This window comes from Mytilus galloprovincialis, chromosome 12 (genome assembly GCF_965363235.1).
Source record: "Mytilus galloprovincialis chromosome 12, xbMytGall1.hap1.1, whole genome shotgun sequence".
Lineage (NCBI taxonomy): Eukaryota > Metazoa > Mollusca > Bivalvia > Mytilida > Mytilidae > Mytilus > Mytilus galloprovincialis.
This window is the reverse complement of record NC_134849.1, coordinates 43640721-43668580: the sequence shown is the minus strand read 5'-3', so window position 1 is coordinate 43668580 and position 27860 is coordinate 43640721. Positions and strand designations below refer to the sequence as shown.

The 27860-nt window shown below is 33.5% G+C and overlaps 1 long non-coding RNA gene across 1 annotated transcript; it reads left to right on the top strand.

Moving 5' to 3' along the window:
• Positions 1-10112: 10112 nt before the first annotated feature.
• Positions 10113-18793, top strand: LOC143053838 (uncharacterized). The gene is made up of 2 exons (XR_012971473.1): positions 10113-11171; positions 17456-18793. It is a non-coding gene; the product is annotated as an uncharacterized LOC143053838 (long non-coding RNA).
• The last annotated feature ends 9067 nt before the right edge of the window (positions 18794-27860 follow it).

Below are 27860 nucleotides of genomic sequence, written 5' to 3'. Positions count from 1 at the left end.
GTTCTCTGAACAATTGGTTTTTAATTATTATTATTATTATTATTATTATTATTATTATTATTCTTTTTCCGCCAAACTTTGACAAATTTAGCCGCGTTAACCGTAAGACGTGTCGCTTTCATGTTCACACTTTGTATCGGTGTCATGAATACCTATCTGGAACTCACCCTGTTAGTCGAAATATTTTGTCGGTTCGGAGTTATCCCTCCGAAACCCAAAAACCTTGTTATCGTTCCAACACCGTAACCGTAATAGGTAGAAAAAAAACAAAGGGTGAAATTTGTTCAGGACCAGACCCCGGTTCTTCGTTACATTTGGATCGAAAAGATTCAACGACTCATTGGTAGGGTTATGCCCCTCTGAAAATTAACCGGTGTCGGTTGGCCACCAAAACTCAGAAACCGTAAGTCGTAGACACCTAGGATCTTCACCATTCATCATCAATTCATGTATCTTTGAAAAATACCTCAAGGTCAAATTTGTATGTTGACCTTGACCTTTGACCTAACACCTTGTTATGGGATAATCTCAGAAACCATTATACTTACAGAAGTTTTAAATAGTGGAAAATGTTTGGGTCATTATGGCGCAACTTTGTTACATTTTGACCGAAGAGATTTGACCTTTCTGTAAGGGGCATAACCCCTGATTTAGGTTTCTGAAAAGACAAAATCAGCTTTTACTATATAACCAAAGGTCCTAGACCCGTGGGGTCTTCACCAATGACATTGGGGACTAATGACCTTGACAAAGGTCACAAGGTCAAAGGTCAAGGTCATGTCCCAGATAGCGAATTATGTGTTTTTGACCTTATTTTAAGCATTTTGAGTGTGTTTTAAGTGTTTTTAAGGTTGACCTTGACCTTTGACCTTTCAACTTTTTAGTCGATATCTCAAAAACAGTTAATCTTACAGAAATAGTAAACAGTGAAAAATGTTAAGGTGACTGAGGCACAACTTTTTTACATTTTGACCGAAAGGATTTGACATATTCTTAAGGGGCATAACCGCCGTTAACGGTTTCTGAAAAGGTAAAATTAGCTTTAACTCTTGAACGAAAAGTCCTAGACCCATGGGGTCTTTTACAATGACATTGTGGACCAATGACCTTCACAAAGGTCACAAGGTCAAAAGTCAAGGTCATGTCCAAATTATCGAATTTATTGTTTTTGTCATTTTTTAGCGGTTTTATGTGTGTTTGAGAGCTTTTCAATGCATTCTACGCCTATTGGAACATGTACTTTACATTTCGAAAAGGAAAGACCTCTCAATTGTTCAAGAACAATTGACATTTTAATTATTAAGGTCTTTCCTTTTACAAAAGGGAAAGACCTTACTGTATTTCTTCTGTTTATTATTATTATTATTATTATTATTATTCTTTTTCCGCCAAACTTTGACAAATTTAGCCGCGTTAACCGTAAGACGTGTCGCTTTCATGTTGACACTTTGTATCGGTGTCATGAATACCTATCTGGAACTCACCCTGTTAGTCGAAATATTTTGTCGGTTCGGAGTTATCCCTCCGAAACCCAAAAACCTTGTTATCGTTCCAACACCGTAACCGTAATAGGTAGAAAAAAAACAAAGGGTGAAATTTGTTCAGGACCAGACCCCGGTTCTTCGTTACATTTGGATCGAAAAGATTCAACGACTCATTGGTAGGGTTATGCCCCTATGAAAATTAACCGGTGTCGGTTGACCACCAAAACTCAGAAACCGTAAGTCGTAGACACCTAGGATCTTCACCATTCATCATCAATTTATGTATCTTTGTAAAATACCTCAAGGTCAAATTTGTATGTTGACCTTGACCTTTGACCTAACACGTTGTTATGGGATAATCTCAAAAACCATTATACTTACAGAAGTTTTAAATAGTGGAAAATGTTTGGGTCATTATGGCGCAACTTTGTTACATTTCGACCAAAGAGATTTGACCTTTTTTTAAGGGGCATAAAGCCTGTTTTAGGTCTCTGAAAAGACAAAATCAGCTTTAACTATATAACCAAAGGTCCTAGACCCTTGGGGTCTTCAGTAATTACATTTGGGACCTAATGACCTTGACAAAGGTCAAAAGGTCAAAGGTCAAGGTCATGTCCCATATAGCGAATTTAGTGTTTTTAACCTTATTTAAATGATTTTCAGTGTGTTTTAAAGCTTTTCAATACATTCTACATCTATTAGAACATGTATTTTACATTACAAAAGGAAAGACCTCTCAATTGTTCAAGAACAATTGACAGTTTAATTATTAAGGTCTTTCCTTTTACAAAAGGGAAAGACCTTACTGTATTTCTTCTGTTTATTATTATTATTATTATTATTATTAGGTCTTTCCACTTTTCCGTGGAAAGACCTATTGGATTTCTTCTGATTATTTTTTTTTTTCTTCCGCCTAATTTTTTTCCTTCGCTGTTTTTTTGTTTCACAAGATGTCGCTTAGATTTTTGGAATATGATATCGAACAGTTTATACGCTTTTGAAACCAACTCTGCTTAACCGAATACTTTCCCAAATAAGAGTTATCCCCCCGAACATTGTTTTCCTTGTTATCTCTAAGGCTTCGCAACCGTATAAGAAACCGATGAATTTATTTTTCCAAATTGCTCGTTATATCCTGAGGATGTTCTGTTTTATTTTGACCGAAGCCGTATATAGATTCCATATGAGAGGTATCCCCCCTTTTATGTTTAATATAAGAATATGCATTTCTAATTGATAAACCATAAGTGATAGAGACCTAGGGTCTTTTGATTTGAGATCCTTGGTTCAAAAAAATGAAAATAAGGTCAAGGTCAAAGGTCAAGGTCATATTATAAATTTTGATTTTAGCTTATTTTCACTTATTTTCAAAAGCCGTATAACTTATCGACAAATTATTTTTACTAAATTGTTAGTTGCGACGTGTCGTAACACGTAAATTTTAGTCGAAAGAGAATGTAGACATTTGATGACAGTTTTGACCCCTTTTATATCTAATATTTGTTGTTAGGTAATACAACTCATTAACAATATATTGTAGAGGCCTAGAGTCTTTTGATTTGAGGTCCTTGGTTGATGACCTCGAAATTGAGCTCAAGGTCATAGGTAAATGTAACGTTCTAGATTTTGACCTTTGCTTTTACCTCATATGTATACATGTTTAAGACATGGGACTTTTTAAATTAGGTTGCAAGCAATGTGATCTAGAAAAAGACAACCGGAAGTGACCTTTTGTAAACCGGAAGTAGCTATATTTTATACTTAATTAATGAAAAAGTATATAGAACCATATATTTTTGGAATCAGTGCTAAGTAAACAATAAAAAATTACCGGAAGTAACATATTTTAAACCGGAAGTAAAAAATGGTCTCCCTAATTTATATCTTTTTGCATAGAAACCATATATTTTTGGAATAAGCGTTCAATAAGCTGTCATTTGACTCTAAAATAGACATTTAAAAACAAATTCTAATATTTTCATATAAAAAAGGTCTTAACTGGTGGAAAGACCATCAATGGTTCTCTGAACAATTGGTTTTTAATTATTAGGTCTTTCCACTTTTCCGTGGAAAGACCTATTGGTTTTCTTCTGATTATTATTATTATTATTATTATTATTTTTTTTCTTCCGCCAACTTTTTGTTCCTTCGCAATTTTTTTGTTTCGCAAGATGTCGCTTAGATATATGGTATATGATATCGAACAATTAATACGCTTTTGAAACTGACACCGCGTAACCAAAATCTTATCCATGTAAGAGTTATCTTCCCGAACACTGTTTTTCTTGTTATTACTTATATGTTGAAACCGTATATGAAACCGACAAATTTATTTTACCAAATTGCTCGTTATATCCTCAGGATGAAATGAATAATTCTAGTCGAAGCTATCCGGAGACTCCATATGAGAGTTATCCCCCCTTTTGTATATGACATAACTGATTTGCATTTCTAACTGGTAAACGATAAGTGACATAGGCCTAGGGTCTTTTGATTTGAGGTCCTTGGTTCAAAAAAATGAAAATGAGGTCAAGGTCAAAGGTCAAGGTCATGTTCAAAATTTTGACTTTGGCTTGTTATCGCTCATTTTCAGAAATCTTATAAGATATCGACAAAATATTTTCACACAATTGTTAGTCGCGACATGTAGTTACACATAAATTTTAGTCAAAAGGGTACGTAAACATTTGATGTTAGTTTCCCCCCCTTTTATATCTAATATCAGTCGTATGGTAATATAACTCATTAACAATATAAAGTAAAGACCTAGAGTCTGTTGATTTGAGGTCCTTGGTTTATGACCTTGAAATTGAGCTCAAGGTCATATGTTAATTTAACGTTCTAGATTTTGACCTTTGCTTTTACCGCATATGTATTCATGTTAAAGCTATTAGACTTTTTGCATTAGGTTGCAAGCAGTATGACGTTGAAAAAGCTAACTGGAAGTGACCTTTTGTAAACCGGAAGTAGCTAATTTTTGTAATAAATTATTGTAAAAGTATTTAAAACCTTATATTTTTGGAATCAGCGTACAATAAGTTGTCATTTGACGCTGAAATTGACATTTAAAACCAAATTTAATATTTTCATATAAAAAAAATCATTACTGGTGGAAAGACCATCAATGGTTCTCTGAACAATTGGTTTTTAATTATTATTATTCTTTTTCCGCCAAACTTTGACAAATTTAGCCGCGTTAACCGTAAGACGTGTCGCTTTCATGTTCACACTTTGTATCCGTGTCATGAATACCTATCTGGAACTCACCCTGTTAGTCGAAATATTTTGTCGGTTCGGAGTAATCCCTCCGAAACCCAAAAACCTTGTTATCGTTCCAACACCGTAACCGTAATAGGTAGAAAAAAAACAAAGGGTGAAATTTGTTCAGGACCAGACCCCGGTTCTTCGTTACATTTGGATCGAAAAGATTCAACGACTCATTGGTAGGGTTATGCCCCTATGAAAATTAACCGGTGTCGGTTGACCACCAAAACACAGAAACCGTAAGTCGTAGACACCTAGGATCTTCACCAATCATCATCAATTCATGTATCTTTGTAAAATACCTCAAGGTCATATTTGTATCTTGACCTTGACCTTTGACCTAACACCTTGTTATGGAATAATCTCAGGAACGATTATACTTACAGAAGTTTTAAATAGTGGAAAATGTTTGGGTTGTTATGGCGCAACTTTGTTACATTTTGACCAAAAAGATTTGACCTTTTTTTAAGGGGCATAACCCCTGTTTTAGGTTTCTGAAAAGACAAAATCAGCTTTTACTATATAACCAAAGGTCCTAGACCCTTGGGGTCTTCAGTAATGGCATTGGGGACTGATGACCTTGACAAAGGTCAAAAGGTCAAAGGTCAAGGTCATGTCCCAGATAGCGAATTTAGTGTTTTTAACCTTATATAAAGGATTTTTAGTGTTTTTTCGAGCTTTTTAAGGTTGACTTTGACCTTTTCAATACATTCTACGTCTGTTTGAACACGTATTTTACATTACAAAAGGAAAGACCTCTCAATTGTTCAAGAACAATTGACAGTTTAATTATTATTATTATTATTATTATTCTTTTTCCGCCAAACTTTGACAAATTTAGCCGCGTTAACCGTAAGACGTGTCGCTTTCATGTTCACACTTTGTATCGGTGTCATGAATACCTATCTGGAACTCACCCTGTTAGTCGAAATATTTTGTCGGTTCGGAGTAATCCCTCCGAAACCAAAAAACCTTGTTATCGTTCCAACACCGTAACCATAATAGGTAGAAAAAAAACAAAGGGTGAAATTTGTTCAGGACCAGACCCCGGTTCTTCGTTACATTTGGATCGAAAAGATTCAACGACTCATTGGTAGGGTTATGCCCCTATGAAAATTAACCGGTGTCGGTGGACCACCAAAACTCAGAAACCGTAAGTCGTAGAGACCTAGGATCTTCACCATTCATCATCAATTCATGTATCTTCGAAAAATATCTCAAGGTCAAATTTGTATGTTGACCTTGACCTTTGACCTTACACCTTGTTATGGAATAATCTCAGCAACCATTATACTTACAGAAGTTTTAAATAGTGGAAAATGTTTGGGTCATTACCGTGCATTTTTGTTACATTTTGACCGAAGAGATTTGACCTTTTTTTAAGGGGCATAAAGCCTGTTTTAGGTTTCTGAAAACACAAAATCAGCTTTTATTATATAACCAAAGGTCCTAGACCCTTGGGGTCTTCAGTAATGGCATTGGGGATTAATGACCTTGCCAAAGGTCAAAAGGTCAAAGGTCAAGGTCATGTCCCAGAGTGCGAATTTAGTGTTTTTAACCTTATATAAAGGATTTTTAGTGTGTTTTCGAGCTTTTTATGGTTGACCTTGACCTTTTCAATACATTCTACGTCTGTTGGAACATGTATTTTACATTAAAAAAGGAAAGACCTCTCAATTGTTCAAGAACAATTGACATTTTAATTATTATTCTTTTTGTTCCGCCAAGTTAGCCTCCGTAACCGTAAGACGTGTCGCCTTCATGTTCACACTTTGTATTGGTGTCATAAATACCTATCCGGAACTAACCCTGTTAGTCGAAATGTTTTGTCAGTTCGGAGTAATCCCTCCGAAACCCAAAAACCTTGTTATCGTTCCAACACCGTAACCGTAATAGGTAGAAAAAAACCAAAGGGTGAAATTTGTTCAGGACCAGACCCCGGTTCTTCGTTACATTTGAATCAAAAAGATTCAATGACTCATTGGTAGGGTTATGCCCCTCTGAAAATTAACCGGTGTCGGTTGGCCACCAAAACTCAGAAACCGTAAGTCGTAGACACCTAGGATCTTCACCAATCATCATCAATTCATGTATCTTTGAAAAAAACCTCAAGGTCAAATTTGTATGTTGACCTTGACCTTTGACCTAACACCTTGTTATGGGATAATCTCAGAAACCATTATACTTACAGAAGTTTTAAATAGTGGAAAATGTTTGGGTCATTATGGCGCAACTTTGTTACATTTTGACCAAAGAGATTTGACCTTTCTATAAGGGGCATAACCCCTGTTTTAGGTTTCTGAAAAGACAAAATCAGCTTTTACTATATAACCAAAGGTCCTAGACCCTTGGGGTCTTCAGTAATGGCATTGGGGACTAATGACCTTGACAAAGGTCAAAAGGTCAAAGGTCAAGGTCATGTCCCAGATAGCGAATTTAGTGTTTTTAACCTTATATAAAGGATTTTTAGTGTGTTTTGGAGCTTTTTAAGGTTGACCTTGACCTTTTCAATACATTCTACGTCTGTTGGAACATGTATTTTACATTACAAAAGGAAAGACCTCTCAATTGTTCAAGAACAATTGACAGTTTAATTAAGGTCTTTCCTTTTCTATAAGGAAAGACCTTACTGTATTTCTTCTGATTATTATTATTATTATTATTATTATTATTATTCTTTTTGTTCCGCCAAACTTTGACAAATTTAGCCGCGTTAACCGTAAGACGTGTCGCTTTCATATTCACACTTTGTATCGGTGTCATGAATACCTATCCGGAACTCACCCTGTGAGTCGAAATAATTTGTCGGTTCGGAGTAATCCCTCCGAAACCCAAAAACCTTGTTATCATTCCAACACCGTAACCGTAATAGGTAGAAAAAAAAAAAAAGGTGAAATCTGTTAAGGACCAGACCCCGGTTCTTCGTTACATTTGGATCGAAAAGATTCAACGACTCATTGGTAGGGTTATGCCCCTATGAAAATTAACCGATGTCGGTTGGTCACCAAAACTCAGAAACCATAAGTCGTAGACACCTAGGATCTTCACCAATCATCATCAATTCATGCATCTTTGAAAAATACCTCAAGGTCAAATTTGTATGTTGACCTTGACCTTTGACCTAACACCTTGTTATGGGATAATCTCAGAAACCATTATACTTACAGAAGTTTTAAATAGTGGAAAATGTTTGGGTCATTACGGCGCAACTTTGTTCCATTTTAACCGAAGAGATTTGACCTTTCTATAAGGGGCATAACCCCTGTTTTAGATTTCTGAAAAGACAAAATCAGCTTTTACTATATAACCAAAGGTCCTAGACCCTTGGGGTCTTCTGTAATGGCATTGGGGACTAATGACCTTGACAAAGGTCAAAAGGTCAAAGGTCAAGGTCATGTCCCAGATAGCGAATTTAGTGTTTTTAACCTTATAGAAAGGATTTTTAGTGTGTTTTCGAGCGTTTTAAGGTTGACGTTGACCTTTTCAATACATTCTACATCTGTTGGAACATGTATTTTACATTACAAAAGGAAAGACCTCTCAATTGTTCAAGAACAATTGACAGTTTAATTATTATTCTTTTTGTTCCGCCAAACTTTGACGAAGTTAGCCTCCGTAACCGTAAGACGTGTCGCTTTCATGTTCACACTTTGTATCGGTGTCATGAATACCTATCCGGAACTCACCCTGTGAGTCGAAATATTTTGTCGGTTCGGAGTAATCCCTCCGAAACCCCAAAACCTTGTTATCGTTCCAACACCGTAACCGTAATAGGTAGAAAAAAAACAAAGGGTGAAATTTGTTCAGGACCAGACCCCGGTTCTTCGTTACATTTGGATCGAAAAGATTCAACGACTCATTGGTAGGGTTATGCCCCTATCAAAATTAACCGGTGTCGTTTGGCCACCAAAACTCAGAAACCGTAAGTCGTAGACACATAGGATCTTCACCAATCATCATCATTTCATGTATCTTTAAAAAATACCTCAAGGTCAAATTTGTATGTTGACCTTGACCTTTGACCTAACACCTTGTTATGGGATAATCTCAGAAACCATTATACTTACAGAAGTTTTAAATGGTGGAAAATGTTTGGGTCATTATGGAGCAACTTTGTTACATTTTGACCAAAGAGATTTGACCTTTCTATAAGGGGCATAACCCCTGTTTTAGGTTTTTGAAAAGACAAAATCAGCTTTTACTATATAACCAAAGGTCCTAGACCCTTGGGGTCTTCAGTAATGGCATTGGGGACCAATGACCTTGACAAAGGTCAAAGGTCAAGGTCATGTCCCAGATAGCGAATTTAGTGTTTTTAACCTTATTTAAAGGATTTTTAGTGTGTTTTCGAGCTTTTTAAGGTTGACCTTGACCTTTTCAATACATTCTACGTCTCTTGGAACATGTATTTTACATTAAAAAAGGAAAGACCTCTCAATTGTTCAAGAACAATTGACAGTTTAATTAATATTACTTTTACTGTTGAATGGTTTTATGTGATATCCGTTTGACGTGGCTCGGTACTTTTGTATATATGCGACTTTTTGTATTTCTTTGGTTCTTATAACGTGACTCAGTATGATATTGTTCTATTTTATGTCATTATGACATATTTCAATTATGAATTACAAAATACGTTGAACCATAAACGTCAAAATCATTCAATCTGACGTCAGACACACAAATCAATGAATGTGTTTGTAGATAGATGTGTTTGTGTTCTGTAAAATTGTTCCTTTTAAAATTGTTATACGATGATGACTGATGTACCCATATTTGTACTATTTTATTTATTGTGTCTGTTTAGTTAACGCAACAATGTAAGTATAACGGAATTTCATGAGACTGTCATCAAAGTGAGAGGGTTAGCGCTATAAAACCAGGTTTAATCCACCATTTTCTACATTTGAAAGTGGCTGTACCAAGTCAGGAATATGACAGTTCTTGTCCATTCGTTTTTGATGCGTTTTGTTATTTAATTTTGCCATGTGATTATGGACTTTCCGAATTGATTTTCCTCTAAATTCAGTATTTTTGTGAATTTAATTTTTCTTTTGGATTGTTTAAATCTTTGTATGTTGGGATCTTTATTGGCTGACCTATAAAGGAAGTGTTTTCTCATTATTGAAGGCCGGCCCATCATTGGCCTTTAATTTCTTGCATTCACTTCATTGAACTCTGGTGGATAAGTCACTCATTTTAATACCATACCACATCTTCTTATTTTTATAATGGTTTGGCCACAAGTAAATGATATTCATGAGTTTGTTACGATCATCTATTTCATAAAAAGACATGTCTACAAATTATAGATAAGGTCACAACAATTTAATTTCATGTTGAACTTGTACGGAATTTTTCAACTCCAAAAATTGGGGCGAGCGAGCGAACGATTTGAAATTTTTAATATAATAAAAAATAATTTTGCTAATTTTTTGAAGCGAAGTTTGAAAAGTAAAGGCGAGCCATTATTTTTATTTGAAAGAATACTTTTGCTATCAGACATTCGGCATTGTACTAAAAGCTTGTCAGCTGCTTGGCCGCACGCAATTATGTATCCGGTATCTGTTTATTTTGTATAAGCTCCTAGACAGATGAAATCTTGTACGTGTTTTCCTAAAGATCCGACGACCTTGAAAGAATGCATTTTGGCTTTTATCTAGACTTTCTCTCATTACATGTTTATAGCCTGGTATCCCGGCCCGATATCTAGCTGCGCGTCGTAAGGACAAGATTAGCCAGGACCGCAGGCTATACATGTTTATAGCTATTGCTTCAGTTATCAAAAAAAAAAAAAAAAAACAAATAGGGGAATTATTTTGTAAAGGAGACAAATTGTCGCTTCCGATTCCAAACACTATTTTTGCAATGTCAATGTAATACTATGATCGATTTGTTTTAATTACTGTTATTTAAAGATTTCGTCGGAATGAATTCCGTTTAAATATCTCTTAGATTAACACCGAATTTTGTTAATATCTACTGAAAGCAGATAAATAATTCGTAGTTTGCATTAAACAAAAAATAAATTAACCTAACCCGATACCCAGCAATTCTATTTTATTTTTTTGCTGTTCTGATCTCCGTACTCGTCTAATTAAATTAGAACATAGGTGTAGAAAAAACTTTGTACACCCATGGTTAGATTATGTACATCAAAGTCGCATATTGACATGTCGTAAATTATAAAATCTAAGCGTCAAGCTGAGTGATATCTTGAGGCTTGGCCACAGGATTTGGTGTTATGAATAATTGATATATAAGACTTTATAATCAGTTGTGTTATTTGATCATTCACAAGACTTTAGAGAATTTACAATATGGTTTCGTGGAAAAACTGAAGGACACTTGGTAAAAAATCAAAACTCTGAAGATAGCAATATACATTGCTTGAAGGAATCTTCGAAACTTAGACGTGTAGAGGTATGTAAACACACGTAGCTTTAGAATATATACATGTAGTCAAACAAATAGTCGTTAAATCAATGATTTAAATAGATGGATGAATTATAGGAGTCAAGCTCCGAGGGGTCAATGATGCCGTTTTTCATATTAAACATTCACATAATCGTAAAAATTATTACGACATGCTATTGTATTTTTGTCTCATTATGACACGAGAACTTATTTATCTATCTAATGACTTTGAAAAGATAAGGAAAAGTTCAAAAGAAAATATTAGATTATTGGAGTAGGCAAAATCACTAGCTTAGAATCTTAGACCTGGAACTTATACAATAGATAAAAGTATCAGTCCAAGCTTGGACATTCAGAATATTTTACTTATATAAAGAGTTAAGTCATATTTTCAACTTTCCGTGAATTTCTCTTGACTACCATGACAACATTGCACTGATCGCTGAAACTGTTTAATATCTAATACATGTTTTAATTAATTTAACTTTTAGTATCTTAATACTGTCTTAGTGACTAAGAGTGTAACAAAAGGCACTTAGAATAATTACCAAACCTTAATTAAGACATTTCAGTTTCTTACGGATTTAAGGGAATTCTTTGCATTCCCTTATCAATTCATAATTATATAATAATCATAGTTATTATTAACTCGAAAACATCTTAATTGTTTGATTTTTAGTAAGACTTGAACTCTTTGCATCAACTTAAGCATTTACGAGCGTAACACGATACGATTCTTTCTTAACACGTTTCAATGTAAGTGTACGTGGCTCTACCTATTCCTTAACTACGTACACTTTGAATGAAAATGAAAATTATAATAAGCAGGCGAATAAATCAAGATATCTTTCAATCATTTTTTTTAACTTCGTGATTGATCGTAATTACGGAATATATCGAAATAATCGGATGTTTTACATTACGTTATTGTCAAGGGACCATGTCACTAAATGACAATATGTTAATTTTTACGATAACGACCCCTTAACAAAAAAAAAACGGAAGAACATTTATTTCAGAAATTTTAATTGTTAACAGAAGTCTAATGGCAAATATTTCATACAATTCAACAACTTTGAAGAAACAATTCATAACCCCCCTCCCCCCCCCCCCTAAAAAAAAAAAATCTATCAGACGTCAGTTTGAGCAATCTCGGAATAAAGTTAAAGGTTGAAAGTGGGTTTTAACTTTTCAACTTTTACTGAGTATAATAGTCTCAGATTTTTATTATAACAGGTGTAACGATTCATCTGTCTCGTAACCAGATACACGCTATGAAGAGGTTTAATATCACGTGCATATAATATTATCAACCTTTTAAAATCTCTGAATACGTTTAGAATATTTTCCATGTTTAGACGATAGAGATAACCATATCAAATATTCTTGTAAAATTCGATAAAAATTTGCAACCTTAATTTTTAACTCAGCGATCCCACGATTCTGTACAGTGTTTTTTGTGCATTGTGTTTATTGGTCCGAGACCACAATTATTTCGTAGTGCATTAAAATTATTTCTTTTAGAAGATAAACGAAAATTAAAAAAATTCCCACCTGCGCTTTCTCAATGAAATTTTTACAGTGTGTTGTACTACTTTTGGGACAAATTATATCAAAATTATAGAAAACTTCATCAGCTCTAACTCAAAATATTGACAATTTTATGTTTAGGGCGTCTTAAAATCTTTTGAAAGCTTCCGAAGTGCTAATTTTCAACCTTTTTCAGCTGGACCAAATCACTACTTTCCTTTAAAATTCTGAACCCAGTTTTTTACAGTGTAATTTCACCCCCCCCCCCCCCCCCTTACTTGCAATTTGAGGCATTAAACATGGAGAAATAAATTTGGAAGAGGTATGAAAATTAATGGCAAGTTACCCACTGTCAACACTAGGGACTATATTTCCGAGAATCAAGGGACGACAATTGTGGTCTCGGACCTATTGTCAAAAACTATATGTATAAATACTCATAGTAAGTATTAAGTCTATATCGTATATATAGCAAAATAGAGAAGAGTTAATTTGGTTGATATTTTTAATCATTTGACAAACTTATCAGTAAATAATAATGATCGTACAAAAAGAAAAGCTAACATAGACAGCATTGATTAGGTAGATAATTAGGTAGATAGATTACTACGTAAAAAAATACTTGTATAGCCATTTTATTAATAGTGGCAGGAGTTCCAGCAGTCGTACGCTCTTTGTGCACAATGGTTTGTTTTTATATATAAAACAATCAATTAACAAATTTTCTTTTAGATAATTTTTTAAGGCTACTATATTTACTTGTTTACATTGCATTTTTGTTATTACCTCCACTATTTTTTTTAATATCCCAAATAAGACTGTACTTAAATTAAATTTGAACTTTTGAATATATCCATTAATTAGTTATTCCCAAACATGTTTATAGAATAAAAACAGATGTCGTTATTCATGTGGCGATTCACAAATGACCACGGGAGTTTCCGTGTTTATTTACATTGGTATGTAGATAAGACTAGCTTCAGTTAACAGAACAGGCGAAGGCGGCATCGCAGATACCCCACAAAGGAGTTAGCACGTACTAGAAAAACTTAGAAACCTTAAATTTTCCTAAAGAAATCAGGGGGATGCGAATGTGCCAGTGTTTCGTTGGAGTTCTTGTCAATATAATACTTCCATTCTTTGATTTAGTAATAGAATTATGAAAAATACAAAAAAATGTCGTGCCTAAGTAAAAGAATTTTTCTTAGTTATTCTTCTAAATCAATGATCCTGATTAAATTAAGAAAGAATGTAACGGCTCAGTGCATAAGATCAAGAAAACAGAGTTTTAAACAAGAGGAACCTCAAGTACGCCGCCCCCTCGCACATGTCTTTGTGTATGTCTTAAGAGCTGCTGAATCTTTACTTTTTCCAATTTATACTCTTTAGATATATTCTCTCAAAAATAAGATTATTATGTCATATACATACATGTATATATAAGAAATTGTATATTTATCAGTGCGTTTCTAAATGATCGCTGATTCCTCTTCATATTAATATTTAATATTATTCTGTATTTATTACTAAAACCCTGGTTTTCTGAGTACATATAATATTTCCCTCTGGACTTGGTAATACTTGCCAACCCTGTTCAATATATATTATTACATAAGATAGTCAGTCAATTTGGACACACATCTATTTGTGAAGAACAATAAATGTATTTTTTTAGCCAGATCTCTCCGTCACAGTTTTTCTCTTCTGAGGTTTATGATGACTGATAAGTATGTAAACTTCATTGACAAATATTGCATGAATATGAAAGAATGAGAACATGTTAGAGCTCTTCTATAAAATCATGCAAAGCAAACCATTGATCAATTTGCTTGCTGTATTTTTTGGATGTTTGTAAACAACAGGTAGGTAGTGTGTTTACTATATACTGGAATTTAATTGAGCAATAAACATTAAATTCAATTCATGTCCAATCAAATCCCAGTATATATTGAAACTCCACCTACCTATTGTTAACATCTAAGCAAACATAGCAAGCAAGTTGATCAAAGTCTTGTTTTGCATATTTCTATATAAGAGCTGTTATGATATCTAAATATAAGCAATGCTTTATACTTAACTGACATGGTGAGCCAGATATTTGACATGCTTTTTCAACAAGGTAACAGAAGTTAGAAGATATGAATAACTTGCCTTGACACCGTTTGTCTGCTCGAATTGGCGGAAAGGCAGCAAATACCAATTTTCGTGTTTTTAATTTTACATGGGCAAGGATCAATCCATTACCTGCTGCTTTCAATGAACTTGTCTTATGACAAGAGCACTAACACTTGAAACACCATTTTTTATCGAACCTGTAACTTCTGTCCCAGAAAGCTTGACATACGGATAAAGTAATCTGGCGGCTTCGGCGGTAGTGGTTTTATAAAACTTATCAAAAACTTAATATTTCAGAAGGTAGAACCCTTAATACGTTATATATAGATGCCTTGTGTTATAAAGTGTCCATCTGTCAGTCTTAGATATCTATTGTCCTTGACCTCGTTTTCAAGTTTCATTGACTACTTGAAAAAAGTTAAAGACTTAATGTGCCCCTCTTATAATGCTTCACTTTACGCGCGTTATTTTTTTTTCGAGTCTGTGTGTCTGTCTGTTCGTCCGTTCGTACGCCCGCATGTCCCGCTTCAGTTTTTGGTCAAGGTAGCTAAGTTTTTTGATGAAGTTGAAGTCTATTCAACTTGAAACTTAGTGCACTAGTGATTATGCTATGATCTCTCTACTCTAAATGCCAAATAAGTGTTTTAATCCAATTTCACGGTCAACTAAACATCGAAAAATATATTGCGGGTGGGGCATCCGTGTACTATGGACGCATTCTTGTTAGTAATATCATTTTTGTCGAGCCTGCAACTTTTGTTGCAGAAAGCTCGACATAGGGATAGTGATCCGGCGGCGGCGGCGGCGGCGGCGGCGGCGGCGGCGGCGGCGGTGTTAGCTCACTTCTGAAAAGCTATATATTTTAGAAGGTGGAAGACCTGAATGCTTCATATTTTGTATTAAGATGCCTCATGTTACGAGGTTTCCGTCAGTCACATGTCCATTGTCCTTGACCTCATTTTCATGGTTTAGTGACCACTTGAAAAAAAAGTTCAGATTTTTTGTAATGTTAAATTCTCTCTTACTGTAAGTAAGATATATTATAACTATATTTAGTATGTGCGTACCTTGCAAGGTCATCATGCCCGTCAGATAGTTTTCACTTGACCTCGACCTCATTTCATGGATCAGTAAACAAGGTTAAGTTTTGGTGGTCAAGTCCATATCTCAGATACTATAAGCAATAGGTCTAGTATATTCGGTGTATGGAAGGACTATAAGGTGTACATGTCCAACTAGCAGGTGTCATCTGACCTTGACCTTATTTTCATGGTTAAGTGGTTATAGTTAAGTTTTTGTGTTTTGGTCTGTTTGTGTCATACTTTATGCAATAGGTTTACTTTATTTGTTGTATGGAATGATTGTAAGGTGTACATGTCTAGCGGGCAGATGTCATCTGACCTTGACCTCATTTTCATGGTTCAGTGGTTATAGTTAAGTTTTTGTGTTTTGGTCTGTTTTTCTCATACTTTATGCAATAGGTTTACTATATTTGTTGTATGGAATGATTGTAATGTGTACATGTCTAGCGGGCAGATGTCATCTGACCTTGACCTCATTTTCATGGTTCAGTGGTCAAAGTTAAGTTTTTGAGTTTTGGTCTTTTTATCTAATACTTTATGTCATAGGTCAACTATATTTGGTGTATTGAAATATTTTATGATCTATATGTCAGTCGTGCAGGTTTTATTTGACCTTGACCTGGTTTTCACAGTTCATTGCTCAGTGTTAAGTTTTTGTGTTTTGGTCTATTTTCTTAAACTATTAGCAATAGGTCAACTCTTTTTGTTGTATGGAAGCATTGTTAGCTGTACATGTCTGCCTGGCATATGGTTCAACTGACCTTGACCTTATTATCATGGTTCATGTTAAGTTTATGTGACAGTCGTAATAAAGCTTTATATTTAGGAGTATCAACATAATATCAATGATTAGTAAAGAAGGCGAGACATTTCAGTGTGTGCACTCTTGTATAAATATATAACTATATTTGGTTTATGCATACATTAAAGGTCCTCATGCCCGTCAGACTGTTTTCACTACACGTTTACTTCATTTCATGGATCAGTGAATATGGTTAATTTTTCGTTGTCAAGTCTATTTCTCAGAAACTATGAGCAATGGGTCTACACTATTTTGTGTATCCAATGATTGAAAGGTGTACATCTCTAACTGGCTGGTGTTATTTGATCTTGACCTCTTTTCATGGTTATTTGGTTACATCATCTGACATTCTCTCGGACTTCTCTTGAACTGAATTTTAATGTGCGTATTGGATTGTTATGCGTTTACTTTTCTGCATTGGCTAAAGGTATAGGGGAGGGTTGAGATCTCATATACATGTTTAGCCCCGCCGCATTCATGCGCCTGTCCCAAGTCAGGAGCCTCTTGCTTTTGTTACTCTTGTAATTTTTAATTTTAGTTTCTTGTGTACAATTTGGAGTTTAGTATGGCGTTCATGTCACTGAACTAGTAATTATTTGTTTAGGGGCCAGTTGAAGGACACCTCCGAATGCGGGAATTTCTCGCTGCATTGACGACCTGTTGGTGATCTTCTGCTGTTGTCTGCTCTATGATCGGGTTGTTGTTTCTTTGACACATTCCCCATTTCCATTCTCAATTTTATGTATATATTTCTTTTGCAGGTGGCAGTGACAGTGGCAGTGGCAGTGGCAATGGCAATGGCAGTTTAAGTTTAGAATACAATAACTTGACCGTTTATTTGGGAACAATAAGAGAAAAGACCATGACATTACAGCTATAGCAAAACTTGGCAAGCTGACCAACCAGCTGTGCAAGAAGAAAATGTTAGATTCATCTCTTCAGCTGGACAGCAATGATGTTCTTGAAATATTTAAAATTATTTGATATCCGAATTTAAAGGACATGTTAAAATGGTAAAATATTATTACCCGCGGAGCAGAAATTGTCAATTGTTAATTCCATTAAAAATTATTTAGATAAAAGAAAAAAAATATAAATTGAACACTCTGAATAACTTTTATATTGTGTTTTTTAATAATTACAAGACAGACTGTCATCGTGAAAGAACTTGGAATTGTGTAAATGTAGTGTACAAACGAAATATGATCAACTGGATAATTCATAGCCTGCATCAAGGAAATAGGAGGGTGACGCAACAAACTGAAGGATTCATACTCTGCAATCGCATAATAGGAGGATCTGGCAATACACTGGGGGAGATTCGTAGACTGTAGCATTGATAGAGGATAGGCGGATAAAAAATGAAGTGAACAAGTTGAGATTATTAACTATAATTGCATTAAATTTTATAAGTAATGAATTATATTTTCTTATTTGTTGGAAGAAATTTCTTCCAAGAAGGAACATTAAATGAAGTGAACTTTCTGTGTTTAACAAATGGGAAAAAAATTGTAAATGTATTACAAGTTTTAATTTTATATTTGTTGGAAAAAATTTTGAAAGATTAGATATTACTTGGAAGAAATTTCTTCCAACTTGAGAGAGGATGAAAATGAAGTGAACAAGTTGAGTTTATTAACAAAAATTGCCTACTTTATTAGAAATGAGTTTTTTAATTAGTTGGAAGACATTTCTTCCAAGAAGGAACATTAAATGAAGTGAACTATCTGTGTTAAACAAATTCAAATTAATATGTAGATGTATCACATGTTTCTATATTTGATGGGAGAAATTTTGAATGTTTGATATTTCTTGGAAGAAATTTCTTCCAACTTGAGAGAGGATGAAAATGAAGTGAACAAGTTGAGTTTATTAACTAAAATTGTATATTTTATTGGAATGAGATACATTTTCTAATTTGTTGGAAGAAATTTCTTCCAAGAAGACAGGAAAGTTTTATGAAAAAATTATAGAGAACGAATATTGCTTTCCATTTTATTAATTTATAGGTTACTGTTCTTCATTTCATTGTGGTTTGAATGTTTTGTAAAATATGAATGCAAATTTAATATATATATCCAATAAAATAATCATATTAATGATGTTTTTTCTCCATGTGTTCCCTTTGCCAGAGAAGAAATTTCTTCTAACACTGTTTGTTTGCAAAAAATACCCATCAAAAGCAGAATATTAGCATATGAAATTGCAGAATTAGGTATTTTCACAATAACAGAAAATTTCGACCTCTAAAAAGGACATTCTTGGATTTTCCTTTTTTATTTTGGACTCTCTTAGAGGCAGTTTTATTTGGTTCATCAAGTTACAGCTTCAGTTTACATTTTCGAGCCTTAATTCTGGTCATAATTTTTCATAATTGGACTATTACTTTAATAGTCCATCAGCATAATTTTTGGGGCCCTTTATAGCTTGCTGTTCGATGTGAGCCTAGGCTCCGTGTTGAAGGCCGTACCTTGACATATAACGGTTTACTTTTCTAAATCGTGACTTGGATGGAGAGTTGTCTCATTGGCACTCATACCACATCTTCCTATATCTATTATGTAAAGGTCCCGTTTAGTTATATGCATCTTCACGTAGATGATACATTTCTTTGGCTTTTAATTTTTTAGAAAGCCGTTACATAATTTTAGGCAATAAGTGAACTCTAAAATTTATGTATATTCGATGATTTAGTCTTGATATAAAATAGTTTCTTTATAATATTCCTAATAGTAATATACATTCATTTGACAGATCCTCCAGTTTAGTAATTTAATGTTCAGAACAGAATTTGGTATTACAAAGCATTAAAAAGAGTAAGAAAAAGGTGAATGTATTGTTTCCGATAATAAAAGGGGCGAGATTCGTTATTATATTATAATAATACTTTGAAATTTTTTACACTTTCTACTACAGTTGTAAAAGGTATGACATTTTTACAATTGGAGGTTTTGAGAGGTTGATAACTGAAGTCAACGAGAATGTTGAGGAACATTTTTAAATTTATTTCTTCCCAGAGGACCTCTATCATTTGTCTATGGTATTTGGGAAAAAAGTAAAATCACAAAAATACTGAACTTAGGGGAAAATCAATCCGGAAAGTCCATAATCACATGGCAAAATCAAATAACAAAACACACCAAAAACGAATGGACAAGAACTGTCATATTCCTGACTTAATACAGGCATTTCCAAATGTAGAAAATGGTGGATTTAACCTGGTTTTATAGCGCTAACCCTCTCACTTTGATGACAGTCTAATCAAATTCCGTTATATTTACAATGATGCGTTAACTAAACAGACATAATAGATAAAATAGTAAAAATATGTGTAAAGCAGTCATCATCGTGTAACAATTTTAAAAGGAACAATTTAACAGAACACAACAACATCTATCCACAAATAGTTAATTCCACTACGCGGTTGAATGATTTTGACGTTTGTGGTTCAAAGTATTTTGTAATTCATAATAGAAATATATTATAATAACATAAAATAGAACAATATTATACTGACGGGATCATTTAAAGTACAGAGTCACGTTATAAGAACCAAAAAAATACAAAAAGTCTCATATACAAAATACACCACCAAAAAATAAAAGACAATACAAACACATTGACGGGATGTATAAGTACCGAGCCACGTTACACGGATATCACATAAAACAATCTAACAGTAAAAGTAATATTAAAAACAGAACAAAGAAAAATTAAAGAACAATAAAACACGTTGTTAAGACGATAAACAACATCAGTACGCAGAATCTATACATCAAGACCATCATGTTTTATTTGTGAAGTTGAAACGGAATATTTATCAACAAGGTCTTGATACCTTCCTATGAACTTTTTTAGAAAAAGGACGAGACGTTCTTTGACATACTCCTGGTTCATCAACTTTCTACTCAGACACAGATGACGATTTACAAAGTCTAAGTAGGAGCTGCAAGCTCTTCAATATCGAATAAGTTGGGAAATATATATCCAATATGCAGGTGAAGTTGGTATATTGAGGTGGGGGAAATATATAATTTCAAAATCAAAAACGTTGTTTCTTTAATTTCTAGTTCTGGGGGATATATTAATGAAACCAATCAGAAAAGTTCGGATTGTTTATGGAAAAAACATCATAAATATATCTGCAAGTGAAAGTAAATAATCTGGCTTTTTTTATCCTCTTGTTTTTGACAAGTGTCTGGAGGAACTCTGATTCATATGAAAATAAGAAGAGGTCGGCAAGAAGAGGCGCACAGTTTGTTCCCATAATGCCGACAATTTGTTCAAAAAGTCTACCTCCAAACTCAAAAAATATGTTGTCGATAAGCAACTCCAACATACTGACCACTTGTTCTTCTGTGTAGCATGTTTTACCTTTTTGTTTGTCACTATAAACGAAATATGCCTTATGAAATCCCAAAGTAATAAATTTATAGCGTATGCTACCATTTTTATGTTGAAAGGCATTGTTGATTATTTCTTTTAGTCGATTTTTCAATTTCACGTGGGGAATAGTGGTATACAGGGTTGAAAAATCAAAAGTTTTGATAGAACTAATTTCAGAAAAAGAACGAGATTTAAAATTGTCTCGAAGTTCTTTAGAATTTTTAAGAATCGACATATGGTTATTATGCGAGTAAACAGTTTCACAGTATTTCTGAAGACCTTCTTTCACTGTGGACATAATTTTAGTCAATCTAATGGACAATTCTTTAGTGGAACATGAAGATAAGCCAGCAGTATACCGTTGTTTGTACGTAATTTTATGAAGCTTTGGTATCCAATACAAAATGTACATAAAACAGGTCATGATGAAAGAAACCACATGATTGAACAACTGAATAATGCAGTCAGGCTTTTACTCCGTCAAAATTATCCCCCCAATACGCCACCGAATTTTTATTATTAACAAATGGAAGCCATTGTAGTGTTGACGTGTTGTCATAAAGCTTTTGAAAACCGGTAGATTTATCCACATACTATCATGACGATCCTTATATGCCAGTAGTATTTTAATAGCCAAATGTATCTTCTAGCTTTTGAGCATTATTTAATATACTTTGATGCATTTGGTCAACTTAAAACTATTGTCTGACCGGTTGTCAGGGAAAAGTTCAAAATATTTTATTAAACTGAAAATACTAAAGAAAACATTGTGAATGCCTCTAATATGTCAGAATCAACATCATTTAGGCAATAGACTAACTGCCTAGGCGTTAGTTTAATAATTGTCTAAGTTTTAAGCTTAACAAGAACACACCCGTGATATCGCGGGTCCGTGACTGCGTAAGCCTTATTTTAGTATTGGTTTCAAAATGTTTCTGTTTGAACCCGTTGACCTGGAACTTATCAATTATTGGTATATTAATTATTTGGAAAACGAAAGGTCCTGGAATGGAGTATTTTTAATCAACAGCATTGTCCTATATTATTTATAAGCTGAATTCTTTGATTCGATGTTTTACGTCATGCCCGCTAACAAATTGAAAACTGTACCTATACGCCTTATTTTCAGATTTTTAGTATTCCTATTGTTATCTTAGAAAGTCTTACTGATTAAAATACTACAATAGGAAACAATTTGACAATACTTGAATTTAGCAGTGTTAACCCCGTGATCATGACCCGTGTATATAGCAAAATCCTAAATACACCGTTTGGTGGTGCGCGTGATGCGGAGCGTACAGATAAGGTAATAGGTAACAGGTGAATATACTATTGGTATCGGTATCGGATTCGACCCGGAACTTGTTAATTATTGACAATATTAATTATGTGGAAAACAAAAGGGTCTGGAGTGGTGTAATTTTTAATCTACACCATTGTACTATATTATCTATATATAAAGTTGAATTCTTTGATTTGTTGTTTTTACCCGATGACGGCTGACAAATTGGACCTCGTTATTCTAGTATTATAGATGTCTAATTTCACTTATTGCCGCTATAATATATATATATTATATAACTAATAAGACGTATTCAAATACCTGCTCGTAACAGTTACACACACATGTAAAGATTGTAAGTCAGGTTAAAAAAGAAACTATACTGGAAACCGAAACAAACGTAAGTGATACTTTGAAAATAAATATATACCGTAAACCAACTTATTTTCGCGATACTATATTTTGCGTCTATTCCTTTCATGCCAATTTCGCGGCGATTTCGATTTCGCGGTTTTCACAACACATTCACTTGTTCATGTTGTTGTAATTCAATACGGAAATGTCCAAGTTTTACAAGTTTACGACGATTATATTTGCGTTATTTTGCTACTCGCGAATGTCGCGAAAATAAATCGCTTTCGAAGTTTAGTGTTTATAGTATATCAATCAACACTAATTTTTTGCACCAAAAGAATAATTTTATGTTACAGATAGTGTAATGAACTATTATGAAGCTAACATAGTAACAAAGGCACACACACTAAATAATATATATACACATTTGCATGCAAAATACACATGAACCTTTTTTTTATCAAAAATATATAAAACAAATGTTAATAAAGCATCTTATAAAATTTTTATTTTCACCAAAAGTTAAATAGGCTATTGTTTAAACATGACTGATCTAAGATATTGTTTTAAGCGTCTTTTAGCTAGCCTGAGAGTAAACATTTATTTTCGATTTATTTTTAGTTTTTTTTGCATAATATTAGTAAAAGGGAACGGGATAGAAGATACCACACGAATAATTCAAAACAAAAAGTCGAAGTCTAACATCATGGACAAAAACAAAAACTACCAATAGAAAAATTACAGCCAATAGAAAACCTTACTGCAACTTTACAATGAGGACTTGACAATCAACCAAAAGATGAGGACTACAAATTCCTGCTCCACTGGTTTCACCCTTTGTGCTACTCACGTCAAGAAACAAACAAGTTGCATTTGTATAGGAAACGTATTTCGTTGAATTGCATATCAACTGGAGGCATGGAGATTAATGATAATTATTATAGCAGATTTATGTCAACAGTCTCCAAAAAATGATTAAATTGTATTCTTCTAATGTTTCAGTCACGTTGAAATGTCGTTCAGGAATTAATTCAAAACATGTTTTACAAGTGAACAAATCTTTCAACTAAAAAACAACAACATTATAATCAAAATAAACTCTGTGAGAATTTTTGAACTTACGATAAGTAATTCTAAATTAATACAATTTTCAAATTTTATAACAAATCTAGTGAGTGTAATCAGTCAAAATGTGAGAAATAAAGATTCCACAATTGCAACAAGTGTGTTACGATATTTCTCCACTCGACACAGTTAAATTTTAATATTTAAAGCGCGAGGCTTGCCGAGCTTTTTAAATAATTAACTGTCGAGATTGGAGAAATATCGTAGTACACGAGTTAAAGTGGTGAAATATTTTTCTCTAATGATTGTTATCTTTCCTTTTCAAAGATTTAAGGAAAGTTGTGTACCTTTGGTGTCACGTCATCAGGAATGGTCGCCTTTTTTCATGACGTCACAATAAGAAAATTCAGAAGAAAACAGGAAAATTTGACATCACAAATAAATTTCAACCAATCATTTGCTGAAAACAGATTTTTCACTAGAGATTAGAAATACTTTTAATCCACCATTTTCTACATTTGAAAATGCCTGTACCAAGTCAGGAATATGACAGTTTTTGTCCATTCGTTTTTGATGCGTTTTGTTATTTGATTTTGCCATGTGATTATGGACTTTCCCAATTGATCTTCCTCTAAGTTCAGTATTTTTGTGATTTTACTTTTTTCTCGCACCGGTCAGGAAATGTGAAAATAGCATGAAAATTAGAGAAGGGGTACAAAGAAATTATTTTACCGAAAAAGATGACTTACAATATCATTTTTGTTTCTTTTATACAAAATTCTCTGTTGAAAAACACGTCCTCCGAACGTAACAAATATAGTGTCAATCAAGAAATCAAGCATCTTGATAATGTCGGTTTCAGATAATTTTTTGTTTGAATCAGAGTGATTCTTTACAAAGTAGGGTTTATCCCTCCCATAAACAAGATACGTGTATCTACCCTGGCCATTCTTTTTTATGAACAACTCACAAACTGATTTTCTCCTCAAATAAACAAGACCCTTTGTATTTTACTCACTTTATATCATTCTGTATCTTTTGCACCAAAAAGAACAAAACTTTACTCATAGTTGCCCATAAAATTTCAGTTACAAGTATGCCCTGATGTTACTCCAGTTCTATGTTTGAATATAATCTATATCGGAGAACCGACTATGAAAAAAATCGAAGTTGTTTTACTCTCTTTTTATATTTCATTTACTTTTTCTAGCATAAAAACACCTTATTATACTTATAGTTTCCCATCTAATTTCAGTTCTTTTACGGAAATTGCTGAATTCATTAGCGGTATGAGAGAACGAAGTATAACATTGGAAATTTCTCATCTGGGGTAACTTCTTTGACTTAATCTGTATTTTCTTACTCATCTTATATATTTCATTTACTTTATACATCTTGAAAAAAACAAAATATAGTAACTGGTGAACATATAATTTCAATTTTGTTCTTAAATTATTATTTGATCTTAAACATTATCGGTATGGGAGAACACTATAAAACTTAGATTTTGGCCACTGAGGGTACTTGAAGAAGAAAAGTTTTTATTGTTTTACATACATTACATATTTTATTAACTTTTCACGCCAGACTATCTTTTTTTTTATTATGGTAGATATGTATATACATGTATATGAAATAGATTGTTGCCCTTAATTTTTCTTATTTTTGCTGTTACATATCAAATCTGAACTGAAAATACTTTTCTTTAATGATAATATCTAGGTCACCGTGATTGTTTTCGAGATATTAGCCATTGAAATTTTGGCCGGAAAATATTCTCTCTTGACTTTTCATAGCTCTATCATTGACAAGTAGAAGTTCTCAAAAACTGATAAAAAGTAATTAAAAATTTATAAGACTTTTACAGATGGCTTATCATTATACATGTACAAGATTTACAAAATAAAAAATGGGGGTCACCGGCAAATTTTTTTCAAGGCATTCAAATGGATAAAACCAGAGGATTCCGAAAATCTGACAAAAAAATAAAACATGACAAGCCAGCTTCCTTAATATTTATTGTAAAATTCTTGTACGACATGTTAGAAATTTTACAAACTTGATACTTTAGTTAGTATTCTACAACTTAGCTTGAGAAAAGAATTTGTTCCATAACATTTAGTTCCGTTTCATACCTTATTACATGTAGTGACAAAAAGGCAAGGTACAATTAGGAAAGGAGAATTAAGGGTGTCGTGAAATATTTTCTTACAATTTTAGGAAGAGGGGGTTATGCATGTTTCGCAGAAGTGGAATGGGGAGGGGATCACTTTTTTTCTGATCATTGCAAACATTTTGCCGACCCCTTAAGATAAAAGAAATGACCGCTCCCTCTTAATATTTGCATTTAGTATTGGTGTGTTGGTCGATTCTCTCACAATCTGAATCAAAGTCTAGGTTTTTTTTTCATCGGCCAAGTGTACATCAGTCACATTGAAAAAAAACCCGTCAATTCGAATATTTCGATATATTTGTCACTTCAATTTTCTTTATTTTGATTACAGTCACAATGGAATTGACTGCATATTGAAATTAAGACCCTACAGCATATATGGTCTATCGAAGTGTTAACGAGGAAAAGACAATCTATTGGACCAATCACATTCAAGTATTTGTAGATATGGAAATTATTATAGTACATTTTGTACATGCATGAGTGAATCCAATCAATTATAACAATACCGACAAAAGGACAGCAACGTTACCAGTAGCCACCTAGTAGTGGTTACAAACGCTATGATAACGGTTTCGGTGTACACAAAAAGTTATCTTGCATATTATTTTCACTTTAGGTCCAAAGAACGACAACTCAAACTTTTTACATATGATTAGTGCCAAATGATATTTTTATTTTAATACATGTATGGTCTCATCATTTAGCAATCTATTTTCTAAATTGACAATTAACGTAGTATCTCTATGTCATCTAAATATAAGCTATGACTTGAAAATATCCTCACATATATGTACCCACACACATGACAAAGGTAAATTGATTATTTAACCTCCATATGAATATGTACTCAATCTCAGACTTTTTTATTTTTCATTTTGAACTAGTCGTAGGTTCTTTTATGTAAAGTCTGTATGGTGTTGTTGTTGTTTTGTTTCTATTAAATGAGAATTTGATATGTTGATGGTAATGCTTTTACAGTGTTTGTTTGTATCACAATAGCAGCGATATATACAGCTTTGAATATTTGACAGCTACCTGTTAACTGTTGAAGACTGTACGGTAACGATTTCTCCCCTATTACGTACAGTTAAATTTGTCAATTGACCTGCGTAATCTTTTAAAAGAGAGGCGAAAGATATCAAAAAGAACATCCAAACTCATAAGTAGAAAATTAATTAACAACGCCATGGCTAAAAAAGAAAACGACAAACAGACAAACAACAGTACACAAACACAAAACAAAGCATAGAAAACTAAAGACCGAGAAACACGAACCCCACCACATCCATCGTATATCTGTCCGATTGTACAGTGTATGGACTTAACACCTTAAGCACAAAATATACAACTGCATATGATCCAAAGTACCAACAGGTTCAGCACCAAGAAAAAAATTAACCCCGAAGGTTTGTGATAAATAGATATAAGAAGATGTGGTATGAGTGCCAATGAGATAACTCTCCGTCCAAGTCACAATTTGTAAAAAGTAAACCATTATTGGTCAAAGTACGGGCCTTCAACACGGAGGCTGCAAAGTTGGCTCACACCTTACAGCAAGCTATAAAAGGCCCCAAAAATGACTAGTGTTAAACCATTTATAAAGGAAAACCAACGGTCTAAAATATGTAAAAAACGAGAAACACTTATGAACCACATCAACAAACGACAACTACTTAACAACAGGTTCCTGACTTAGGACAGATGCTAACAAATGCAGCGGGTTTAAACGTTTCAACAGGCGCCAACCTTCACCTCAACCTGAATGTAACATCACAACATAGCAAGACACACTATAAAATATCAATTGAAATGGCTTAATTCAATCAAAAGACATATTAACAAAAACAAGTAAACATACACTGAACGAATAAATTTGATATATGACACAATGTAAATACAAAAT